A 9,457-nucleotide genomic window follows, 5' to 3' on the forward strand; every position below is an offset into this window, starting at 1 on the left:
CCCATACTCGCCTAAGTTTCAAAAACACTCCGAGTGAAGAGCAACCCTCTCACTCGGGGGCTTAGCTATGACCCCCTAAGTTTCAAAAACACTCAGAGTGAAGAGCAACCCTCTCACTCGGGGGCTTAGCTGCGATCCCGTACTCGCCTAAGTTTCTAAAACACTCCGAGTGAAAAGCAACCCTCTCACTCGGGGGCTTAGCTGCGATCATGTATTCGCCTAAGTTTCATAAAACACTCTGAGTGAAGAGCAACCCTCTCACTCGGGGGCTTAGCTGCGATCCAGTACTCGCCTAAGTTTCAAAACATACTCCGAGTGGAGAACAATCTTCTCACTCGGAAGTTCGGCCGCACTCTCTAAGTTGCGCCACAAGTACAATGTATGGTTGCACTCTGAGTTGTGCCACAAGTACAACACATGGTTGCACTCAGAGCTGCGCCACAAGTACAATGTATGGTTGCACTCTGAGCTGCACCACAAGTACAATGTATGGTTGCGCTCGGAGTTGCGCCACAAGTACAACGTCTCGTTGCACTCTGAGCTGCACCACAAATACAACGTCTACTCCGAGTGGAGAGCAATCTTCTCACTCAGAGACTCGGCTGCGATCCTAGATTCGCCTAAGCCAAAAAAATCCAAAGGCAATGCAGACAAAGCAACTGCATCTAGATAAAGCAACCAAGTTCGGATAAACCCACGAAGGTTCAGAACCACCAGCATGACTACTTGGGCGTCAAGCCCAAAAGAGTTTAACGATTACAGAATCACTCGGCATTCCGAGGCAAATAAAGTTAAGTTATCAAGTTTTTCACTCGTCGGGAGGAGGACTTGCTGGCTCGACGAAACTGTCCATGTCGATGACGTTTGCAATAGAGTAGTTGTGTCGATGAAGGTCTCCATGAAGGATTGGAATTGAAGCTTCTTGGTGTTGGCAACCTTAAGAGCCGCCAGCTTCTCTTCTTTGACTTCCTTGCAATGAATGCGGACGAATGACAAAGTGACGTCAACACCGCAACGGGCAGCTGACTTCTTCCATGCCTGCTGTAACACCCCGGACACACCTGCCGGTGGTCGTTACTCCTGGGGGGATCTAGACTGGCCCCACAGATCAATACTAGTCTTTTCTGCGCACTTTGTCCTCACTCGTGCGCACCCGGGAGCAACTTCCCGGTCGGTCACCCATCCTGAAATTACTCCAAGCTGAGCACACTTAACTTTGGAGTTCTATTGAAATGGGCTTCCGGAAAAGAAGGAATTCCTTATTGATATGAGTAGTCTAGCATCCCTATTAAGCCAGGCTATCACATACACCCCCACTCAGAGGAACCGACGTCCTCGTCGGGCCACAGGAACGTTCCCTCTTGGCACAAACGTCTGTGCATCCAGTCCAGTACATGTGCCATGCCGTGTGCCACGACGGGTCACAAACGTCATGAACAACATGACCGCACACCTGTCCGCAAACATCCGTGTAACCGCGAGGGTCGGCTCTGATACCAACTTGTAACGCCCCGGACACACCCGTCGGTGGTCGTTACTCCTGGCAGGATCTAGACTGGCCCCACAGATCAATATTAGTCTTTTCTGTGCACTTTGTCCTCACTCGTGCGCACCCGGGAGCAACTTCCCGGTCGGTCACCCATCCTGAAATTACTCCAAGCTGAGCACGCTTAACTTTGGAGTTCTGTTCGAATGGGCTTCCGGAAAAGAAGGAATTCCTTATTGATATGAGTAGTCTATCATCCTTATTAAGCCAGGCTATCACACCTGCACTCGGTCCGGGATGCTGTTGAGTCGAGTTGATGCGGAGCATCCCACGTTCATCCCCATGTACACTCCGACTACTCTCCAAGCCCCAAGGATACATAAGATGAGATCTCGACTATACTCCATTGGACACAAGGTGAACCCGCTCCTCTCCGAACTTTCACTTTCTACATGTGAGACATGGCTACTACCTCCAACATGTGTGCTATGCATGATCAGGTACTTAGAGGAAAGCGACGGAGCCACCACATCCAACGGACGAGCTAGCGAGGACGCCAAGTACAAGGACCAAGAGAAGAAGCTCCAGCCACCGGACGACCGGTCGGGACCGGACGTCCGACGCCTGAAGACCCACCGGACGACCGGCGATCCCACACCCGAGCCAAAATGAGAGGACGTCCGACACACTCCAGCGACCGGACGTCTGACCGTCTCCGGAAATCCGACGCCACGTCAACCGAGCCAAAACGTCAGACGTCCGACAAGTACCAGACGACCGGACCCTCGTGAGCCACCGGACGTCCGATGCCTGTCTGTGCACAGTGTATCGGGCCGAGCCCATCTATCCCTTCGCCCTCACTTACCCCTTCGTGGCCCTAGACTATATATACTCCTCCATCTCCACCATTTGAGGGTTAGCGTTGGTTTAGCTCATTTTGAGAGATAGAGCTACGCTCATCCACATCGGATCTACTCCTCGTGAGAGACCACGGCCTCTTCGGAGAAGATCCCTTTGGATTCAAGACCTCCTTGCGGAGAAGAACATCAAGACCTCCTCACGGAGAAGACCGTTACCCTTGTATCGTCCCTAGTTGATCGTGTACGGTGTGAACTCTTATGTATCCGAGGATCTAGCACATGTGTGACTATCTTGTGGTGGTTTAGTGTTTCTCCCGTGTTTTCCTTTGTGTTCCCCTCGTTTTCCCCTTGTGTTCTTCGTGTTCATCGTGGGATTCGCTCCTATCGTGAAAGATCGGCCCCTAGGGTTCCTACCCTACATCACGAGTCATCAGTGACTCGAGGTCGTTCAGAAGCACATCCCCTGGCTATAACTCCTTGTCGATCCAGGACAGCGTGACCTTCAGTCGAGCGATGTAATCCAAGACACTCGCAAGACGAGATTCCAGTCACAGCGCGTCCATTACATCTTCGTCCTTGACGGGAGAGTTGATGGGGTCGAGGCCTGTCTCGATCCGCCCAGTTTCTTCCTCGAAATTTTGATAGAATTCTGCATACACAAAAAAGTGTTGAAGTGACAGTAACATAATGGAAAAGTTTTCTGCAGTCAGTCGGATAGATAAAAGTACCTTCAAGCATGAGGAACATCTTCTTGGCAAGACCTCCTAGATAAGTTTCCAGTTCATCTCTCTTCCAAGTGAGAGCTTCAACTCTGTCCGCCAAGCCCACCTTCTCCTCCTTCAGCTGCATGACTTCCTTCTTCGATTCATCAACAGCGGTTTTCAACTTGGCGTTCTCTTCTTCCAACTTTTTGACTGAAGCCAGCTTCTTGTCAGCAAGTTCTGTCTTCTCCCGCGCCGTCTTCTGCGCCGTTGCAAGGTCAAGGTCCTTCTGCTCCAGTGCTTGCTTCATTTTTCTAGAGAAATAATATTCTTCAGATGAGCTTGGAGTTGACGGTTTTCACTACGCACATCTGTTCGAGTGGAATCACTCGGTTCAAAGGATAAAAGGAAAATATCACAAGGTGCGTAGTCAACAAGTTGTTACCTCCCATGGCAGCAGCTTCATCGTGGGCTTTCTTCGACTTCTTCTTGGCCAATTCCAGATCAAGGTTGAGTTCGATCTACTTCTTCTTCAAATCAGCAAACTTGGTTCCAAGCTCACAAGATTTCTGCAATCAACAACAAGACATGTTAATCGACAGAAGCAAAGATCGGTCACTTCTGAGTGAAAAAATGCAAAAAAAAAGAGTTCTAAGACTACTGTCGAATCAAACATTCAACAGCAGTCTCGGGGACTACACCCAGTGGGTGCACTTGGTGTGCCCCCACTGGTTCGATTTCCCACTCGACATGGTCTGCCCGGCACAAGTGGAAGGAGTAAAAAAAGGAAAGTTTTAAGACCACCGTCGACTGCCAGCAGTCAACAGCGGTCTCGAGGACTACACCCAGTGGGTGCACTTAGCGTGCCCCCACTAGACCAAGAATTCACTTGACATGACATGTCTAATTCAAGTGAAAAGAGTTGAAAACAGCTACATGACACACACCCACTGTGATGAGGACATCAATATCATTGTTACACCCACAGCCCCTGCTGCTATACATACTGGACCAATTACTAGAGTTCGCGCACGCCCAATTGAATTATCAGGTACTTTCGTTTCTTGGTAACGATTCTAATGTTCATGAGAATATGATGCTGCCTAAATTGGATACATTTGTTTTGCTTACAAATTAAGGGCCTAGCTTGGACAAGAAAGATGAACCTTGGAGCAAGTTCAAGCATGGAGATGATGGCATGCGCAAGGGGATCAAGAACGGAGTTACAAGTGATGATTTTAGGACTTTGAAGCCACCATAAGGAGTGCATGAAGCCTTGGACGAAATATACAAGATGCCACTTCATAAATTTCGTCCATAAGCTATTTTAGCTGCTGCATCACCTCATTATTGGGCCAGGCCCATGTATTTTCGAAATACTTAAGTATAGGATGTTTTTAGAGTCCGTATGTGTGAGGAAACAAGAGTTAGGGTTGGTTTCGGACCCTTCCTCCAAGGACCACGAAATCCCCCCTCTTCCTCCATATATACAGCCCTTAGGGCGTCGTTTAGACTTTGGGTTTTGTTTAGATTAAAAGTTCGCCATAGCTGCAACTTCGCGTACTTCATTTGTGTCCAGCGACCAGACCAAGACGTCACAGAACCCCACCTTGATCAATAAAGCTTTCATCTTATATTCGCAATATCCAGATTGCAATCTTAGTTTCTTGCTTGTTCTTCGTTTGCTCGCAGGAAATAGGCCCTCGTGGTTAGGTTGATCATGCTCCGGCGTGGCCAATAACCCCTCGGAGTTGGTTTAGTGATTGCTAAGGCGCGACGTCCTCGCACGTTCGTAGTCGGGTCGTCAAAGTCGAATTCCTCTAAAACGATAGCCACCATCTCATCGAAAGACGGGACACCTTTGCCTCTATCACACTGGGTGTACAGATACAAGGTGCAAACTCATGATAGATGCACATAAGGTTCCAAAACGCTCATCCACAGGCATCTTACGAATAATAAAGCAGCAGTTTACGGGTAGCATATCCTAACAGAGCAAAGGTCAAGCTGGAAACCAATCGGAAATCAACTTACAATCCCACTTACTCGGACATTGGCTTGGAGGGCAGAGTTGGCGTCATAGGCGGCCTTGCTATTGTCATACACCACTTTCAGTCGGTCCATCATTAGACCTGCTTGGATCATGGCCTCCTTGGCAGCTCCTACTTGGTCTTCTAGGACATGGTGAGTAACAAATAAATGAGACGATGGAACTGATGACGTGGTCGGTCGAGCTGAAGCTTGAACTTGCGCGATTGGGGCAGGAGCCTGAGCAGTCGACGTGGAGGGTTGGCCAGTCGACAGAGGGTCGGCAAAAGAGACTGAAGTCCGTACTGGATCATCAAGTTGTTGGACCACAGGTTCTGATCCTAAGCGAGAAGTCCTCTTGCTCAAAGTTCTGCCTCCCCTCCCGGTGTTCTTTTGGGGCATGTCCTCATCGTCATCGTCAGGAAGCTGGATAACATTTGTTGGTGCTACAAACACTCGATAGTAAGAATCCAATCGACTAGAGAAGCAATTGACAGGACATGAATGTGGCTATGGTATCATACCCGCCCGAGAGGTAGCCGTGTCCGCAGTCTCCGCGTCACCACGCTCCTTCCATAGATGTTGCAGAAGTCGCAGCACTGAAAGCTCCAGAATCCACTCGGTCAAGCAAGCGCATGAGTCGACGACAACACAGAAGATAAAGAGAAGAAACAAAACACTTACGCAGAGGCAACAGGAACAACCACCTTGATCTTGGGCAAGGCCTTCTGGATCTTCAGTGGGATAACCTTGGGCTGCTTCGCGGCCTTCTCCGATGGCTCGGGAGTTGAGGTCCGAGTGCACTTTGGAACTTTTGTACCTGGCGGAGCTATTTTGCCGCGCCCGCTCTCAGGATCCTGTGACTGTTTGGAACAACGCTCTGAGCGAGGTGGCGAGTCAACCTCCTCGCCGCTGCTCGATTCCTCATCATCCTCGTCACTATCGTTTGTGACTCCCATTCGGCATTGTTAGCATAACTCTCCGCTCCCTCTTGGAGCTTCTCCTTGTTTGGCATCGAATACATCTTGGTATAAATCTGCAAGACATAAGCTAGAAGTATCAGTTGGATTCGGGAGCAATTGCAGATCGGAAGAAGAAAACACTCGGTATTTTGAGCCTGACCTCCTCCGGCTCATGTTCGGCGTCGAATGGCAGAACCCTCCTGGACCCCATGGGGTTATCTTTGTTCCCAGTAATGCTCCGCGGCCACTGAGCCACCGTCTCCTCGGCGAACTCCTCTGGGTGGACCCCGAGCGGTGTCTCCAGGGCCCGAGTACATCCACATTGGATGATCACGGGCTTGGAGAGGCTGGATACGTCGACTGAGGAACACCTCCAACAGATCCATGCCAGTCACACCCTCTCGGACTAAATTAACGACTTGGTCGACTAAAAGAGACACCTCGCCTTTCTCCTCTGGGGTCACAATCAGTGAAGAAGGTTGGCGGAGTCACTCCATAGTGAAAGGGGGAGACCGGTCAACTGACCAAGAGTCGGGACGTCTTTGCAGTAGAACCAGGTCTACTGCCATCCTCGGACTGACTCGGGAAGGGTCATGGAAGGAAAAGCGCTTCTACCCCTAGTTTGAATCCCTAAACCCCCGCACATCTAGATCACGTGCGTCTTTTCGTCAGTCGTATTAGCTTTCCTCACCTTTGAGAATGGCAAGTAAAGATGTGTTTGAAGAGACCCCAGTGTGGTTGGCAGCCCAGAAATTTTTCGCACAAAGAGATGTACGCAGGAAGATATGTGATTGTGTTGGGGGGAAATGGTGAATCTGGGCACCAAAAAAGTTCAAGAAACCCCGAAAGAACAGATGCAGGGGAAGGGAAAAACCTCGATCGACGTGGGTGGTGAGGAGGACACGCTCACCCTTGCGCGGCTGGAGCTCAGATTCCCCCTTCGGCAACCTCCAAGATCCGTCAGCAATCATGCCGTCCTCGGCGAGCCTCTCCAAATCTTCTTGCACAATGGTCGAGCGGATTCAATCCCCCTGGATCCAACCAGGCGGCGGACCGGACCGCGACGATGACCCCCGAGCCGTCTTCTTGCCTTTCTCCGCCGCCGACACCTTCTTCGCACGCTCCAGGGTCGCGGTCTTGTCCTTCCCCATGGCGGTGGAGTGCATGCGGACTGGGCGGAAGCGTCAACAGCAGAGAGATGCGCGGTGGAGAAGCAGAGGAGAAGAGGGCCGAATGAGGAGCATTGTGCATTGCATCGGCCCGAGCGCTCTTTATGGGGCTGCTTCCGAGTGGCTGACCGGTGGGCCCAAGCGATCTTATCACATCTCGCAGCTGACGCTCGCCCGATACGTGGCGAAAAAGATGGCACGGAAATCGAGGCGCCTCTGTCTATCTGTTCCGCTTATTGCGCCATGCTCCGTCCCGCGCGCTTCTCCAAAATTTCGAATCCCGTGAGATCCGGGAATCGCAGAGCAATCAATGGCACCAAAGATTTCACACTCTAATTCACTCGAAGATTTACGACGTAATTCACTCAACGACCACATAATCAATCAAGGTGACTAACGCAAGGTTAAAGTTCCAGTATGATTTCCAGACTCCAATGAAATGCCTCCGAAGCATAGAATCGAATCAGAAACAGCTTCAACCTTACTTCACTCGGACCTTAATCCATTCGGGGGCTAATGACGATGCCATGTACTTAGGGTAGGGTCATAGGCCTGACCTAGATGCCCTACCCAAGGACATTGCCCTAGAGTCAAAGACATTTGAAGTACAACAGAAGATACCTACTGAAATCACCTTGGAGTGCAATCCGCTCGACCAACCATTCCACTCGGATTCCCCAATTCCACTCGACCATACGAAGAGTCACTCGGAGAACAGAAGATCTAAAGTCACCTCAGGATGACAACGGTCAGGCGTTCACTATGTAGTCTTCAAGGACATTAATAGTCACTTATAGCAGGCGTTACCAGTAACGCCCCTGTCTTAACTTACATTGAACCCTGTGTAATTGAGGGGTCTGGAGCACTCTATATAAGCCACCCCCTCCTCTGGCATAAGGGTTCGCACCCCCTGTAACTCACACGCATATTCCAGTCGACAAGCCTCAGGGCACCGAGACGTAGGGATGTTACCTCCTCCGAGAGGGGCCCGAACTCGTAAAACTCGTGTGTACAACCTCGCCGTAGCTAGGGCCTTGCCTCCTCCTTCGTACCCCCTATCCTTATTGTCAGACTTACTCCCATGACAGGAGATCCGAGGAGGCGGACGGAGAGGAGTCTGAGTCTGAGAGTTGTAGGTAGCTCGCCATGGTGGACCAGAGGGAGGAGGTGGAGTGGGTGATCGCCGGTGTCAAAGTGACGCCGGGCGGATCTGGTGGCGGCCGGCGTCGAAGTGGCAACCGATGCTAGGAAAGGGGAGGCACTAGGGAACCTGCTGGCACATTTGCATGCACTCTTGTGCTTGGACTCCTCAACACACGTGATGATCAGCCTATATATGCACACAGGAGAGGTGTTAAGGAGTATACCATCCTCGAAAGGGTCAAGTAGACGCGTAAAGGAGAAGATTCATCTTTTTTAGTAAAGGAGAAGATTCACCTTTGCATATAAGATGTGAATGATGTGTGTATATTTCGATGATGGAGCACTTGGCATGGTGATGGCTATGGGATACTCTTATATCAGTCTTGGGTTGAGGTAACAGGCATGTCACATCTGAATGCATATGGAGATCGAAGAGTAACCAAGTACCTCCGCTTCAATGGTACATGCATAAAATCACGAAGCTAAAAGTTTTATGGTGGCAAAAGGAAGAATTGCTTAGATACCCATGAGTGAGACTTATTTAGATCGTTTTGTAAATGCTTTGGCTAAACCTATTGATGGGAAAGGTGAAATTACAGCTTCCGAATCTCGCTTGATTGAATCTCCTGTTCCAAGTATAATTTCCAGGCGTTCCGTATACAAACCTCTTCAAACAGGGCTTATTGCTATCAATTCAATGATTCCTATAGGGCACGATCAGCGAGAGTTAATTATTGGAGACAGACAGAATGGCAAAACAGCAGTCAACGAGAGTTAGTTATTGGGGACAGCAGTCAACGAGAGTTAGTTATTGGGGACAGATTGGCAAAACAGCAGCAACGACAGATACAATTGTGAAGCTCAGCATCAACTATGCTTTGGCTTTAGAGGCCGCATATGACCTCAGATTTGAGATGATCTAGAAAGCAAAACTGTTCATCTCAAAGAAATATACAACTTTATGCTGGTCACTTTTAGACAATTTTGAACACTTTTCCCTTTTGGGTCAGTCTTGAGAATCGTGACGCTTAAGATCGCATACATACAAGCCACGTGCGCTGCAGAAAAATATGCTAAAAATAGAGACATTTAATCTAGTATCTGGACA

Source organism: Triticum dicoccoides, unplaced genomic scaffold, assembly GCF_002162155.2.
Source record: "Triticum dicoccoides isolate Atlit2015 ecotype Zavitan unplaced genomic scaffold, WEW_v2.0 scaffold15846, whole genome shotgun sequence".
Classification (NCBI taxonomy): Eukaryota; Viridiplantae; Streptophyta; class Magnoliopsida; order Poales; family Poaceae; genus Triticum; species Triticum dicoccoides.